The following is a 17,742-nucleotide window of genomic DNA, read 5'->3' as shown; positions in this document are numbered from 1 at the left end:
TACCTAGTAATGGTGGTCCATTTCCTTCAACCACAAGAAGAGGAAGTTTAACACTTTGACCATTATAACTTACATGAACCATACACTCTCTGTTGTTAGACACTTGTGACATGGCTGTAGAGGCACTGATCCTCCGGTGACAGCGTCAAAATCTTTCTTTGTTATGACTGTTAGAGATGCTCCAGTGTCAAGTTGGAAGCTGATGCTCTTACCGTTGATATTAACTTGTACATTGATGGGGGCATGACTTATTGATTTCACAGAGAACAGGTTGAAATCCGGCTGCGAATCAGTTTGAGCATTTTCACAGGTAGAGTGGTTCATTGGTTGGGTTAGGTAGTCTTGGTGAGAGTTAACATAGTGCTGCCTTTGGTTGCGGTACTGTCTTGACTGGCTAGATTTAGCAACAGACGAAGACTTTGCAAAGCAGGCCTTGGCAATGTGACCTTGCTTACCGCACTTATAACAAGTTGCAGACTTGAACTTGCACCGATGAGATGCATGGGGACCTTTGCATCGATGACATTTTTGATAATTATTACTAGATTTAGATCTAGGCTTTGAACGAGCAGGCTGTTTAGCATAAGTTGAAATGCTCTGATTGGGTTGGTGTTTGTTGACTAACCTGCTGTTTACTGCATGGATCCCTGGAGGCGTTAGAGATTTTGCCGCATCTGATGACTGCTGGAATGAAGTCGCAAGTTGTATTGCTTTTTCTAATGTTAGATCTGACTCGAGCAGCAACTTTCTTTGAATATCAGGGCTGTTTACACCTGTCACAAACTTTTCACATAGTCTGTCAGACAGCGTGTCTCCGAATTCACAAAATCTACTTAGATGACGTAAAGCAGCAACATATTCTGATATTGACTCGTTTGGTTGACGAGTCCTACTGTCAAATCTAGCTCTACATAGAAACTTTGATGGGGTAGGCGCATGGTGGTCTGTTAGCAATTTGCTCAGCTTGTTAAAGCTCTTGGTAGTTAGACTAGCTGGTGCGCATAAGTCCTTTAGTAGCCTAAATTGTTGAGGCCCTATGACTGTTAACAAAACAGCTCTCTTTTTGGCTTCTATCGTCACGTTGTTTGCTTCAAGGTAAAAGCTTAACCTATCTAGATAATCCTGAATGATTTCATCATTCGAATCAAATTCTTTTATTTGGCCATACAGCGCCATTATTCTAGAAATACTTAGCTAATATGCTCTAGCAAACCTCTTTTTTGCGTAAGTAGGTGCTCTTTCTAGTGGATTATTTATCCTTCGTCGCCAATGTGATAGATTGTAATCACTGACGAGAAGCCACATTGGTTGTTAACAGTAGTTTATTCACACCATGAGGAGAGAGGGGGACGGAAGTGACGAGAGGCTTATATACATAAAAACATGTAAGGGACATCACTCAAGATAACAATATAAATATAATACTAATACAGAAGAGTGGGTTCCCTTGACCTCACAATTATCTCAATCTATTACAGAATAACTTTTCAAATGAGATAAATTATCTCACACAAGCACACATACAATGACGCATCAACAAAAGTAGTTTGAATAAAATTAAATAATACTCTAGAATTGTTTCGTTTATGGTTTTTGCGGTCACAGCCTCAATCTCGTTTATTAGAATATAACAGGTGTCGGTCCAGTCTGATCCAGTCTGCCTAACATAGAGATGCCTTACAACATGTAGCCAGAGATGCCATCCACGGAGATTATAATGATCATCAGAGGGGAGCCGGGCGTTTTCCCGAAAGACACTTGACGGAATGCCGTTTGTCCGAAGGCCGATTTCCCGAATGGACACTTGCCCGAATGCGACAAATGCCCGAATGGACACTTGCCCTAATGCGACAAATGCCCGAATGGACACTTGCCCAAGTGTCCATTCGGGCATTTGTCCCATTCGGGCAAGTGTGCCCAAGTGTCCATTCGGGCATTTGTCGCATTCGGGCAAGTGTCCATTCGGGCATTTGTCGCATTTGGGCAAGTGTCCATTCGGGCATTTGTCCCATTCGGGCAAGTGTCCATTCGGGCATTTGTCGCATTAGGGCAAGTGTCCATTCGGGAAATCGGCCTTCGGGCAAACGGCATTTGGACAAGTCCTTCGGGCAAACGGCATTTGGACAAGTGTCTTTCAGGAATTTGTCGTAGACCCCTATCAGAGGTACATCTCACATAGACTATTAGTATTCAAGTCTATTTTTTTTTACCCCACTCACTAGTAAAGTTACCCTTTAGAACCTGGCGGCCATGGAGTAGATGCAGCTTTTTTTAAAAAGTAGATCTAACTACAACACAGTTTTTCTTTCAGACTAGACTTATTTCTCAGGGGGGGGGGGGGGGATACTTAAAACTTGGTGAATGGAAAAACAGTCACAGAAAAAAAATCGAAAAAGAAATCACAGTTTTTGTTAGGAAAAAGTCACAGAAGTAAAGTCACAGAAAGAAAGTCAAAAATGTGTAATAAATAATATTGTGATTTACTTGTTAAGAAATGTAAGATTTTGGGTGTGTAAAATTTGGGTGGTGTCTTTATTAACTATAAAGGCTTCGTGGTTTTTAATAATAATCCGACTTTGATCTTCACGATACGTAAATGTACAAAAGATAATTTACACACCTGCCTCACATTTTTTTACATATTTATTTAAATATTTGGTAGTAAATAAGTAATGTAGGCACATAGGGTTTTTTTTCGTATGGCTTTTATCTTTTAACTTCCTCAACATTGTGTGTTGTTGATGTTTTGCTTCATCCTATTTTCATTTTGATATGGAAAACATTTTTAAAGTGTCGGCTCTAATTTTTTTACAAGCTTTTATTTAACTCACTTTCTCTGTCTATCTGTCTGTTTAGATCGAAACGGCCGAGCAAAATTGCAGGCACTTCTAACTGACAGATACAATTCGTAATTGGTACGTGGGTCAAGACATGAAGACAATGTATCGTGACATTAAATTTGACTTAATTGGTCGCTTGATTAATTTTTTATGAATTAATTAAAATTTTTACCAAATTAGTAGGCAGTTCTATCCACACGCGTCATCACGGCAAAAGCGCGTCATCACGTTCAATAGCTGCGTAATGGTTTTTAGTCATGTAACTCTATTGTAAATAAAAACATGTAAAGTACTAAAAAAAATTTCATAAAAAAACGTTTTAATAACAAGCTTTTTTTTATTATTATTACTCGTTATTTTTTGTTTTTCTGTGAGCTGGTCACATTAATAAACTAAGTGAGAAGCACCGACATTTGAAATTTAGTCCTACACACCAAACTGACGCAGCTTTTTTTTAATGAGGTTTCCACCAGCACGTTACCAATCGTGTATTTATTTTAGACGTTTGTCTTGTTTTCTAGAACAGTGGTAATTAAATGTAAACCATGTCGGCACTTTATTGCTTTGATCTTAGTTGTTGAGGCGCTAGTTTGTCCACACAACCACCGAGACGCCCCAGTTTAGTTGTTAGGGCGCTAATTTGTCCACACTACCATTGAGACACCCCAACTTAGTGATGGGGCGCTAGTTTGTCCACACTACCACAAACACGCCCGGTTTACGCTGATAGTGAAAGAGGCGTCGCGCGGCTCTTGGGACACGGTCCCTGGCGGAGGCCCCTAAGGTGGCGAGCCTGGTGATTCAAGTAGTACACCTATCACCCTGTGCATGACACTCAATAAGCGGACCAAAGGTGTCAAGGGGATTTCCGTGGGAAGCCGTCACTCCAATATTTAAACAAATGTTAGACCTATCACATAGTCCATCGCGGGAGTGTACTCAAAGACTTTCCAAATTTTCATTACAATAGCATGAAGGGTATGGTAATGCATAAAAGACGGACACACAATGTTCTCATGTACAAATGTATGTGCATTGTGCCCAGTTCACTCGGAGTGAAACTTTCTGATTTAGGGGACATCCATAAATCACGTCATGCTTTTTTTATGACGCGCAAAAGGCCAGACCCAACCTCTAAATGACGTCATTTAACAATATTAATCTATATATATAATTCTCTTCTGGGGGGGGGGGGGGGGCGTTAGAAAACAAGCTGCAAGCGCCTCCTTGCAGTCCCCTCTCTTTCTCTCTATCACTATCACTACCACCTCCACCCCACCCCCACATTGTCTGGTGAGCTGTAGTCACGCTAAATGTGTTTACAAAGCTAAATGTTTACAAATCGTAGAGCCGGGTTTCTATTAGGGGCAGATAATTTAGTTCGATTTTAAACTTACAGGAGGTAACTAAGAAATAACTAAGAGGAGGCTGCTTTCACGGGGGGGGGTGTAGGGTCGGGGTTAGGGTTAGGGGAAAGGGGGGGTTAGTGTTTTAAAGCAAATATTTTCAGTGGCAGCATTGGTACTGTCGAATTCACAAATTATGAATTACTGAAAAGTAGAAAATAAAACAACTAAATAGCGGCGTATGATACGCTGCGGGTCGGCTCGTTTATTATAAAGGTTCAATTAATTCATTTACTAATAATATAAAAATAGTCTTACCTTATTTTATGAATAAGATTCATCAAACTAATTAATATTATGCTACTAAAGTAACATCCGCTAACTAGTGTCTGATCAAATGTGAGCGCGTGATAGTGTTTAGTGTCTAGAGATTACAATAGAATAAAGAAAATCCAACCGCTGGTACAGTTCTCTATTTACAAATCAACTATCCAGTCAAAAATGCACAAAAATTACATTTTTTAATTATGAACAAATTAATTATATTCGGCTGTGGGCCCCTAAACGGTCTGCCCCCACCCCTCGCAATATTGGGTCTTGCGGCATTGTAGCTCCGCCCATGGACAAATGGCATCCGATTTGGTGTGACACTGCTGAATAATTTTACTAAATACTAAATAGTCATATTTGTAATTTGATATTACAACTACTAATACTACTAGTAGACTTATAATTATTACCTCTTCTATTAAAGAGATCAAGTTAAAACTACTGGGATACTTTTAAATAATTGTATCTTAGCTTTTGTTTATTTTAACTAAGTTTAAAAGACTATATACCCGAAGATATTGTTATAGGAGATATACATCAATACTTTCTAAAACTAGTCTAGATCTAGAATCTGTCTAGATAATTTAAAAATTAAAATATCTCTATTACAGTTGTTTTCCGATTTTCCGGTTGTTAGTCGAATACTAGATGTTAGGCTACAAAAACGTAACGTAGTTTAGTTATTACATTTTTACACCATAAAAAATAGATCTAACAATCTGACAATGAAACCGCACCACGTATGCATATCGTGTTGATATGTGTTTTCAATCAGATCTAGATATCTAGGTCTCAGTGTTAGGCCCAACTCGGCAACTTATTTTAATCTTTTCGCGTCCTCCTTTTCTAAGAAATTTGTTTTGTATTGTACTGTAATATAATTGTAAAGTATAATAAAAAGTAGTCTACAGATTTTGTACACTAAGCTTTGTTCCCCCATTTTACTTCCTTTTTACTTTCTCGTATATACGAAGTATAGAGAAAGTATTGTAATCGTGCACAAAAATCACTTGAAATTTTAACAATTTTCACCGTATTACACCACAGTCCTTCCTCACATCCGAAGTATAGAGGACTTATTTTAATCGGGCAAAAATTATCAATCCAGATTTATCAAAATTAAGAGGTTTTATGCGTAATCCAGTCTGAAAAACTGGGCTTTGCAATTCTGTCCGTATGTCTGTGTGTGTGTGTGTGTCTGTCCGTATGTAAACACGATAACTTGAGTACCGTTACAGCTAGATTGATGAAATTTCATATATAAGTATTTTATCAAAATCGTAGATCCGTATCAACTTTTGAGCGATTTCCGATAACCGGAAGTGGTACTTTTCCTACTTTGAATTTTTCAAAAGCCTATAACTTGAGTACTATTTCAGATAGATAAATGAAATTTCACATGTAAGTAAAAGACCTAATTCTCTACCTTCTGTTAAATTTTGAGTAATTTCCGTTGAACGGAAGTAGTAATTTACGCTACTTCCGATTTATCAAAAAACTAATGTAAATTTTTAAAGTACTAATAATATTGCGCACTGTTATGCACTTTTTTATTTGGCGTTCACTAGGTGTGCAATTCTTTTGTCTACGAGATTTATTCTATTTTTAAAACTTTAAGTATTTAAAATGGATTAAAAATCATGTCTATAGCCCGAGTTCCCATCCCCTGCAGTGTTTCTTCCAGACTTTTTTCTCCGGGGGGGGGGGGGGGCACTTGAAATTTTCGGGGGGGGCGGTAGACTTTCTTCGGGGGGGGGGGGGGTGGCGAACACTGTTAAAAGTATATATTTTCTATATAAATTATATAAATTTCATTTTGTTCGGGGGGGGGGGGCGGTAAAAAATATTCGGGGGGGGGGGGGGGGGGCGGGGTAAGAGATGCCTGGAAGAAACTCTGATCCCCTGTTGTTTTATATAAGAATACTCGAGAAAGTTTAGGGGAGATCACTTCCGGTTTATTTAACTTTTGATTGTTTAACTGCAAAAAGGACCTGGTATAGGTCTAGGCATTTAGTATTTAGGCCTATTATTTAGGTCTACTATTTTAACTAAATTTATTTACTATAATATTTAGGGCCTAGATCTAGGCCTATTTTATTTTAGCCTTAGATCTTCTTAGGATTCGGGTGTGTACTCAGTAGTGTTACTAGATCTAGACTAGTAGGCTATTTATTAAAGTATTAGTTAGACACTATTAAAGAATTAAAGTATTAGTTAGGGCTTAGGCCTAGGGCCTATAAATAATTAGAATCTTAAATAGTAAATGAAATAGCCCCCCCCCCCTAGACCTACTTCCTTTTGTTTAGCTATGTTGACAGTGTAGGCCATGTCTTTAATAAGTAGTTTAGAGTTTACTATCTATATATATAATTATCTTCTGCGAGCCGTTAGAAAACAAGCTGCAAGCGCGGTCCCTACCATCCCCACCCCTACATGATCTTAGTGAGCTGTGGTTCACGCTATGTTTACCTTCGTGGAGTTGGGTTTAGTGACGGCTATTAGGGGCAGATAATTTAGTTTGAAACGATTTTAAACATGGGGAGGGGTGAAAGGGGGGGGGGGGGGTTATGGTCCTTAACGAGCTGCTTATAGTGTTTTAAAGAAATATTTTCAGTGTCAGCGTTGGTACTGTCGAATTCACAAATTATGAATTACTGAAAAGTAGAAAAAGCAACAACTAAATAGCGGCGTATGTTATGCCGCGGGCCGGCTCGTAGTAAATACTAAAAAAAATTGTAATAGCCCATGTGGTATCAGCAAATTATATTTCATTTAAGAAATTTTAATCTAGGCATATTTGTTTATAATTATGCTTGTATTTGCTTAACTTTAAGTAATTATTCATATTTGCAACACATATTGTTACCAGGGGGGATAAGAATAAAGAATAAAGTTGTAATTCATTGGGTTGCGGCCCCTGTTGATGTGTAGTTGATGTCGAGTTCAGAACCCACTGTGGCGGAGGGTGAGCGACGGAGAGAGATCATCTCAACCAGAGAAACAGATGGTGAGGAACTGACAATCAAGGTGGTGGTCCCCACCAGACTTCGGCAGGAGGCAAACAAGCACGCATAAGAACACAGAAACACATTGCCGTAAGTCTAATTGTTGAGCGTCCTGTGATACATTTTCTGTGGGTATAATTTTTTAATTTGCTTTTTTTGCGCATTTTCATGTGTACACAATTTTGTTGCCAGTAATATAACTTAGCAAGCAAAACCATACAGAGATTAATAGATAGAAACATTCTAAATGCCACCCTTATTTATTTATCTTAAAGCGTTACTTAAACTGACCAAGTATCGGGCCTCAATCTGACACGTTATGGTGTGCTGTAGTACTTGACAAAGATAGCCATCGTGTCCGCCTTGTCGAGGGCTCCACTGTTGAAGTTTTCCGGTTGATTATGTCTTGCATATAAGAAGACCGGAAATCTGTCTATTTTCTCGTATGGACAAGAACCGTAGGCCATGTCAAGCGCGACGAACCAGCCTTTATCTTCGCATCCATTATACAAGTTGTTGATGTAGAATGCCCTCTTTAGATTGACCCTGATATCGCCTGAAATCGAAAAAATGTTGGTTTCGGTGTCCTTTAGCTGATTCCAGGAAGAGAACTTGACTCTGGACTTGTCGAACCAGGTCATGTAGTTTGTTTTTGTGCCGTCAAACAAAATCTCCTTGACCTTCTGGTGTTGGAGTACAGGATGAAAGCGACTTCCTGAACTCTTCCCCAATTATCGAACACTTCTGAGTTTCTGTAGTGGTTCTTACATGGTAGGGGGTCGGTCACCTGAGCATGTAAAAACGTCTTTAGTCATAAGTGGTCTTTAGGAAATTTGAAATACGGAAGAAATCTTTTTTCTTGATGATTTAAAAAAAAAATAACAATTTTTTTAATATGTCAGTAAAATTTTACTAGAAAATTGTAATTTTAAAAATGTCGTAACACTCTAGGGAAATCGAGCTTCGGACTTTAGTGACGATGAATGACGCGATGAGAGAGGGATTAGGAAAGTAACACGTAACACTAATAAATTTAACAACTTTTTTGAGTCTTCTTCTTCCTCTTCGTTCTTAATTTTTTAATGTTGGAAGGGATCGAGCCTTATCTGTCAGAGGGTTTGAACTCGAGACTTTTTCGAATTTATCAACCATGAGCTTTTTTGCCGACTCGACCACGCCTCCGTCACAATTAAGGATACGTGTCAACTGTTTATGCGCCATTGAGGCCATTGACTCCGATTTCAGCCTGCTTTTCTTTTTGGATTTGTTTCCATAGCCTTTGTCCAACCAAGAACAAACTACAAGGGAGCAGTTATTTGATTTTGGAGTTATCTCTCCTAGAAGAGTGGCTGTCACCAGCTAACGAGCCTCATCTGCCCGAGGGTTCGAACTCGAGACTTTTTGGTTTAGCAACCATGAGCTTTTACCGACTCGACCACGCCGAGTGAATTTGGGCATTTTGTTTTACAGTTAAAAAGCTTTTTTTGTAAATTTGTTTTATTGTTTTTAAAAATGATCAGGAATCGAAGATTGAACCATATTTTCTAAAATTTAATACAAGCCGTTTTCATGCGAAAGGAAAAAATTATTTAGTTTAAAAGCCCTATAGATTGAGTACACCCACTTTGGAAAAAAATTATGTGAGGGAAAGATGGCGGCAAAAGTATGACGTCATTTTAGGAGGTGGGTGACTTTTTGTGCGTTACAAGAACAAAATAGCGTGGTTAATTTGGTTAAAATCTACACAAAACAGGTTCAGACGAAAGTCGCTAGGGCAGACTGTGACCTACTTAGGTCGAGTCAGGTTCCATTTTTATTTTGACATTGTATAATACCTTATAGGGAGTGATGGTGTAACTCCTGGGGTTTTTCCACTGTCTTACCAAGGGTGTCTAAGACGTAGAAATTTTCCATTAAGATCTGATTGAATGATTCTGATCATATGACCCTCCCAACCAATGGCTACATGAGTTGAGGATGACCTCCCCTGTGGCAGAAGTCTTTAACTGCACCGCACACAGGACACACGTGGCAGTTTACCTTGATCAGGCAGTCTACCTTGATCAAGCCGTCCATATTGTCCGGCTATAGATTCTGACCATTTGAACGTGAGAGAACTTAAGTCCTGTGTGTGCTTTGCTTTCTTAAGTTGTTTTAGTCTTCTAATATAAAATTACTTGTCGCCAAGTGATTCTTGAAGCTATAGCAGTGTTGTGTGGCCTGTGGCTAGTTTTTACAGTGTTGAAATCTGTGATAGTGTTTTTTCTTACATTTTGTAAGTTGGGTTTTGATATTTTATAAATTAAATATTTTATCTAGTTTAAACTTGTGTTCTGCCACAACTGTGTTCGCTTATTAAAGGTTGTATGCAGATTGGATGAGTGTTAATTTCAATAGTATCACTAGTGTTCCCTAGACGTCGAATTCGAGCCCTAGTGTGTTGTTGTGTTAGTGTTCATCCACTTAGGCTGTAAGTCATTTGCATACGACCCCGAAAAAAGAATCCGGGGACGTTCACCATCTATCTGGCTGATAGATAGGTAAACGTTACAAAGTGGGGGCTCGTCCGGGATTTAATCTGTCGTTCCAGTTGTTGGTTATATCAGTTAAGCACTAAGTTTAGTTTGATGTAGTTGTTTTTCTATCCAGTAGCGCAGTGTGCTTACAACGCGCGCAAGCATAGAGGTATCTAGGTCAATAATCAGACGTGTCACGTCCTAGATTGAAGAGGTCAAGTACACGGCCTAACGCACCGTGTTAAGTTAGTGAACCTAGGCTTGTTGTGATTTGAAAGTTAGTGTTATGGAATCTTTTTTGGCTAATCCCACTTTTGAGCAGGTAGAGAAGTTGAGTAGAAAAGTTTTGGTTAGTGTTGTTAAGGAATTGAAATTGGATTATTCTGTTACGCAGAAGTCAGAGGTGTTGAGAGATAAAATTGTTGTTCATTTTATTAATGAAGGGGTATTTGATGAAAGTTTGTTGGCTGGTGTGTTACTCCGTGAGGAGAAAGTTGCTTTAGAGAAGGCATTAAAAGAACAGGAGTTAGAAGTTAGAATTGCTTTAGATAGGAAGAGGTTGGAATTAGAGTTTGGTAAAGTTAGTGATGTCACTTCTCTGGTAGATCCAAAAAAGTTGTCGGTGGGGCAAGTAATTGCCAAATTTGGGAAATTAGTGCCTAAATTTGATGAAACAGATTTGGTCGTTTTCTTTAACTCATTTGAGAGTTTAGCGAAGACATGTGAATGGCCCGAAACTTCCATTACTGCTTTATTGAGCTCGGTCCTTACTGGGAAAGCTGCAAAAACATACCAGGCACTCTCTCACGACGTTCAAAATAACTATAGTTTGGTCAAGACTGCCATTTTGAAGGCCTACGAACTGACGCCCGAGGCCTATCGGACAAAATTCCGAACACTCCGCAAGTTACCCACTCAATCATATGTGGAATTTCTCTTTGAAAAGGAGAAAATATTCTCAAGGTGGCTACACTCTGAGGAAGTTTCTGAGTTTGAGAAGCTCAGGTCACTTATCCTAAGGGAAGAATTCCTATCGTCCCTGCCTGAAGACATACGACTTCACATACTGGATAACAAGATAATTGACGTCCAGAAGGCTGCTGAGTCGGCTGACACATATATGTTGGTGCATAAGAAACCACCAGTGTCAGGAAACCGCCTCAACCCCGTGCTTCCCCTTTTTGGCAGCAATCCTCCTGTTGGCCAATACGTGAAGGCATCACAGTCCAGAGAGAACCCAAGATCAACTCTCAATCGTCGAGCAGTATGCCAGTTCTGCAAAAGACCTGGTCATCTTGTCAAGGACTGTTACAAACGTCGTCAATATAACAGAGAGGTGGTGCGTACGTCTGCGCACTATGCTCTATCCCCTCAAGCAGCCGGTTCAAATATGAACTCTAGAATTCTAAAGGACTCTAACCCTAAGTGTCCGCAAGAAGGTAGTCAAGTCTCCACACATTATGTGCAGTCACATTTTGACTGTTCTCGCCACCATCCAGTTTCTTCCGAGTCTACCGATCTCGAGGGATCGAGAAAAGTTGACTTTTCATCTTTTATTGCCGAAGCCATCATTAGCAAACCAGGTGATCCGTTGTCTCAGCGGAATATCACCGTCCTAAGAGACACAGGAGCGTCACATTCACTTCTTTTGAAAAGTTCAATGGACATTACACCAGAGACGAACACCGGAAGGATTTCCATTATCCAGGGAGTGGGGACAAAATCAACTGTCGTCCCTTTACACAAGTTTGCTCTGAAACATCATCTCGTCGAAGGTGAAGTCATTTTAGGTGTGATAGATAGTATTCCTGTCCCAGGAGTACACCTACTTCTAGGGAATGACCTTGCGGGAAGCAAAGTATACCCCTGTACGGTTTCAGACCCTTTGTCAACAGTTCCTGATAATGATAATGAACTGTATCCTGCATGTGTGGTTACAAGAAGCCAGACCAAACAATTGGCTGACACAACGTCTGAACCACACCTACCATCATCGTCAAGAAAGTCGACTCCCAAATTGGAGTCTATGCTTCCAGAAAACACAAGCCTGGGCTTACCCCTGAGAATATCTCAGGAAGACATCATTAAAGCTCAACAAGTCGACGCGGAACTCAAGGCAATGGTCGAAAAATCTCTATCATCTGACGATGGGGAATATTTCTCCGAGAACGGCCTCTTCTTTCGTCGCGCTATACCAGTGAATGCCTCACCAGCCGAACCATGGTTGGGTAAAAACCAGCTGTGGGTCCCTCCACCTTATCGGCATGAAATACTTAAGCTGGCACATGACCATCCAATGTCAGCGCACCCAGGAGTCACTAAAACGACGGCGAAGATCAAAGAACTGTTCTTTTGGCCCAAAATGAGAAATGATGTGTCGCGTTACTGTAAAAGTTGCACGAACTGTCAGTTGGCCGGAAAGCCAAACCAGACAATTCCTAAGGCCCCTTTGAGTCCGATTCCTGTATTAGAAGAACCCTTTTCAAAAATCGTCATGGACTGTGTAGGTCCCTTGCCTAAAACCAAGGCGGGCAACGAGTACCTACTTACCTTTATGTGTTCAAGTACCCGTTTTCCCGAGGCGATTCCCTTACGGAACATTAAGGCAAAGACTGTAGTCAGAGCCATGACCCGGTTCTTCACTACCTTTGGATTACCTAGAATCGTGCAAACAGATCAAGGCAGCAACTTCACCAGTCACCATTTTCAGGAAGCACTAGCCAAGCTAGGCGTTACCCACATCACCAGCTCAGCCTACCACCCTCAGTCTCAAGGCGTACTGGAGAGGTTCCACCAAACCCTCAAAACCATGCTAAGAACGTTCGCTAACAGTAACACCCAATGGGATGAGACTGTTCCTTGGATTATTTTCGCCGCGAGGGACTGTGTCCAGGACTCTTTAGGCTACTCTCCTTTTCAACTTGTGTTTGGACATTCTGTCCGCGGTCCCCTGAAGCTGATACACGAACGGTGGACAGGTACCAGCGATCATCCTGTGGAAAACTTTGACGATTTTCACGTTCGACTGAAAGCCGTGTGCGAAATGGCTCACAAGAACTTAAGAAAGGCCCAAGTGAGAATGAAAGGACTGTATGATAAGAGTTCTTGTAAACGAACATTCAATCCAGGCGACAAAGTTCTTGTGCTAGTGCCTAATCTGAACAATGCGTTATCCTTGAGATATTGTGGACCCTTTACTGTGCATTCAAAATTAAGTGATTTGAACTATGTTGTCAACACGCCTGACAGAAGAAGGAAACAGACAGTGTATCATGTTAACTCACTGAAAAAGTATTATGATAATTGTAACAATTTTCATTCCACAGCTAAAATTACCTTACCTGTATGTTCAAATGTTTCTGATGATGTGATACATGATAAATTGAAACCCCCAAAATTGGTAAATTCTTCCTTTTTAGATAATTTGAATGTCCACCTTATGCATTTGTCCACAGAGGAAAGCCAGAGATTGTCTCAGTTATTTGAGACATTTCCCTCTATTTTTGGGGATGTCCCCAAAGAAGCGAAGGTTCCACCTCATGATGTAGACGTATGTGACGCAAAACCCATCAAACAACACCCCTATAGAGTTAACCCGGAAAAAGCTGCTTTGATAAAAGATGAAATTGATTATATGCTCAAGAATGATATCATTGAGCCCAGTTTCAGCAACTGGAGTTCCCCATGTCTCCTAGTCCCGAAAGACGGTGGATCTTTCAGGTTTGTGACCGACTTTAGGAAGGTAAATGCGCTCACCAAAGCTGATTCCTATCCTTTACCTCGAATAGAAGACGTTATTGATAAAGTTGGTCAGGCTAAGATAATTTCCAAAATTGATTTACTTTCAGGATACTGGCAAATCCCCTTATCTGACCGTGCAAAAGAAATATCTGCTTTTGTAACCCCTAATGGTTTTTATAGATACAAACGTATGCCTTTTGGTATGCGCAATGCTGGTCAAACTTTCCAGAGGGTCATTAACTCTGTCATTGCTGACATAAACCAATGTGAGGCCTACATAGATGATATAGTTGTATTTTCTAATACTTTTGAAGAACATATTGTTCAGTTGACTAACCTTTTTAGAAAATTGTCTGAAGTGAATTTTTACTGTAAACTTGCATAAAAGTAATTTCTGTAAAGGTTCCATTACCTATTTGGGTTATCAAGTGGGAACGAACCAAGTTCGGCCCATTGAAGCTAAAGTAGATGCTATTGTAAGGTTACCTCCTCCCAAAAATTGTAAAGAAATCAAAAAGTTCCTTGGGATGGCTGGTTACTATAGGCGGTTCTGTCAAAACTTTTCAGCTATTGCTGAACCTCTTACTGCATTATTGAAAAAGGGTGTTGAGTTTGAATGGTCAAGTAATTGTCAAGAAGCTTTTTTAACCATTAAGTCATTTTTATCTAATGCTCCTGTTATGGCTGCCCCAGATTTCAGCAAGCCCTTTAAACTTGCCATTGATGCTAGCAACTTAGCCATTGGTTCAGTCCTATTTCAAGAAGACAACATGGGAATTGACCATCCCATTGCCTTTTTTTCCAGGAAGTTAAATGAGAACCAAAAGAATTATTCTACTATTGAAAAAGAAGCTTTAGCTTTGGTTTTGTCATTACAACATTTTGAAGTCTATGTCTCTTCTTCAACCAATCCAGTCAGAGTGTTTTCTGACCATGATCCCCTGAAATTTACCTCTAAGTTAGGACAGACAAATCAAAGAATATTGAGATGGTGTTTATATTTCCAAAATTTTAATCTGGAAATTTCACACATTAAGGGTAGTGATAATGTTGTGGCTGATTGTTTGTCAAGGATGTAAAATCTTATTGCACACATTGATCATGTGACATGTTTTGTGGTTCATTGAGACCATACACAGGTGTTGTGTTTTCACATGTAGATGAGTGGTTTGAGTTTTGAATTTTTCAAAATTCCAATCCTGTTGAATATTTTGTTTATTTTCAGGTGAACCTTAATTAAAGGTGGTTTTTGATTATATGTAATCTTTTATAATAATATGTCTCATATGACTCAGTTGATATTGTAGCTAGTCATTGAAATAAAGGTCTTACCCTGGCGGGTTTACCACTTTTAATATCCACATGGAAATATTGTAATACCCTTTTTTGAGGGATTTTGATGTATAATTACCTTTTGAAGGGTTACTCCCCTTTCACCAATTGTAAAAGTTTGAGTTACTTCCCTTTTATGTTTAGGGATATTGTCATCTGGAATTATGATTTTGATTGCCTACATTTGTAAAACATTTTTTTTTATTTTTATTTCATTGCCAGATTGGTTCCTTATGTATGCTTTTGTGGAACCTATCTGTCACTTCCAAAAAGGGAGGGGATGTGACCTACTTAGGTCGAGTCAGGTTCCATTTTTATTTTGACATTGTATAATACCTTATAGGGAGTGATGGTGTAACTCCTGGGGTTTTTCCACTGTCTTACCAAGGGTGTCTAAGACGTAGAAATTTTCCATTAAGATCTGATTGAATGATTCTGATCATATGACCCTCCCAACCAATGGCTACATGAGTTGAGGATGACCTCCCCTGTGGCAGAAGTCTTTAACTGCACCGCACACAGGACACACGTGGCAGTTTACCTTGATCAGGCAGTCTACCTTGATCAAGCCGTCCATATTGTCCGGCTATAGATTCTGACCATTTGAACGTGAGAGAACTTAAGTCCTGTGTGTGCTTTGCTTTCTTAAGTTGTTTTAGTCTTCTAATATAAAATTACTTGTCGCCAAGTGATTCTTGAAGCTATAGCAGTGTTGTGTGGCCTGTGGCTAGTTTTTACAGTGTTGAAATCTGTGATAGTGTTTTTTCTTACATTTTGTAAGTTGGGTTTTGATATTTTATAAATTAAATATTTTATCTAGTTTAAACTTGTGTTCTGCCACAACTGTGTTCGCTTATTAAAGGTTGTATGCAGATTGGATGAGTGTTAATTTCAATAGTATCACTAGTGTTCCCTAGACGTCGAATTCGAGCCCTAGTGTGTTGTTGTGTTAGTGTTCATCCACTTAGGCTGTAAGTCATTTGCATACGACCCCGAAAAAAGAATCCGGGGACGTTCACCATCTATCTGGCTGATAGATAGGTAAACGTTACAAGACCCATAACACTCATTGTTTTTTTAATGTTTGCAACCTCAAGACAAGTTTTGACTTGCATTGATTAAACCCTTAGTGGTTGGTTGAAATTAAGATATTTTTTACAATATTAAAAACTTCAGCTTCTATTCAGCATCGCCGTAAAGAGCAATGTAGTAGAAAAGTTCTAGCCTTAAATATTTAGCCTTACCAAGCGAACATTATCTGGTCAACGCACCTGTTTACATCCGGGTTCCACCTCACTTGGGATCCCAGTACCGTCCTTATAGGCGTCATAAACAGATTTTCCTATGTAAGCTGTACCACGAAATGCCAGTGTCCACTCGGCTCCTGATCTTGGCGTGGCCTGAAACAGTCATGAAACACTCGCATAGTTTGTCAGATGTGGAAGTCAGCAAATAGACAATGCTTGCTAAGCATATCGATTATATGTAAAAATGGTCTTACGCTTCCAATCAAACCCTATTTGAATTTATTAATACGCTTGAACCATCAAATTCTCTTGATATCATATAGTAATTGAAAGTGTATGTAATAGGATTTACCTCCAAATTTCGGACCTTTTGACTCAGCTGGTTGATGATTTTATTTTGTTTTTGCAGCAACTGTTGGCAGTCAAGACAAGCTGTCTCCTCATAATCTTCCCCAGCCACTGAAACACAAGTTGTATACATTGACTCGTATGGTTGTGTATACCAATAATAAATAAACAAATAAATAAAACTTTATAATAACAAGCTTTTGAATGCATTGTTCGCTTGTGAGAACATATATTTTAGAGACCAAAGATTTTATAAATGAAGTTGTTTTATTTTTTTACATTTCCAGTGCATTTCAAAGCTTGATCCAATAAAGGTTTTTATAAAGGTTTTTATATTTATTTTATTTTCTACTTTAGTCATCGTTCGAAATGAATTGCCACTACAACGATGACAAAACATCAACAAACAACTCAACAGACTAGAGCTGTGTATGTGTTTAGTTGACAATAAAACATCAACAATCAACCTAAGAGACTGGAGATGCGTATGTGTTTAGTTGACAACAAAACATCAACAATCAACTCAAAAGACTAGAGATGTGTATAGTTGACCAAAAAAATCAACTCAACAAACTCTAGAGCTGTGTTTGTGTTTACCTTGACAGAGAAGAATATTCGTGACTACCAGGACCAGAAACGTTAACATCTTCATGGCGAGCGTCTTTTTTATATTCTTGTTGTTTTAATAGTATTGTTGTAGTCTGGGTTACTGCTGTCGACTTTCAAGTCTAAGACCTCTTGCTTTTATATTATTTTTTGTCGTCATTAACATTACCTTCAATCTGGTGGAATTTTAAAATGCCGATTAACATCAAAAGAACTCTATCAGCGGATTAAGCAAATGTGATCGCCCGGGTAAATGATTTTCTTGCAGCCAAAACTATTTTAGTGCATTTTGAATTAATTTTTTTTTTGTAGTCTGTAGCTTTCGATTTTTTTTTTATCTCGGTCCTACCTATATAGATTATCTTGCGTGATCTAATTTGTCAAACTACACTCTTTTTCACCTACAAGAGTTAGAATTTAGAAAAATTGTT

The 17,742-nt window shown here is 39.1% G+C and overlaps 1 protein-coding gene and 1 long non-coding RNA gene across 2 annotated transcripts in view; one reads left to right on the top strand and one right to left on the bottom strand.

Annotated features, from left to right (window-relative positions):
- Nucleotides 1-17,742, top strand: part of LOC131936528 (protein SON) — a 104,149-nt gene that overhangs the window by 46,507 nt on the left and 39,900 nt on the right. The window lies entirely within an intron of this gene.
- LOC131936532 (uncharacterized) lies at nucleotides 8,161-16,801 on the bottom strand. Its single transcript, XR_009386070.1, has 3 exons — nucleotides 16,710-16,801; nucleotides 16,382-16,510; nucleotides 8,161-8,308 (listed from the first exon to the last, which is right to left on the bottom strand). It is a non-coding gene; the product is annotated as an uncharacterized LOC131936532 (long non-coding RNA).

The sequence above is a fragment of the Physella acuta genome, unplaced genomic scaffold (assembly GCF_028476545.2).
Source record: "Physella acuta isolate Inbredline_101_S28 unplaced genomic scaffold, ASM2847654v3 ptg000179l, whole genome shotgun sequence".
Lineage (NCBI taxonomy): Eukaryota > Metazoa > Mollusca > Gastropoda > Physidae > Physella > Physella acuta.
Note: the sequence above shows the minus strand (reverse complement) of the source record. Positions and strands in the feature narration are given on the sequence as shown.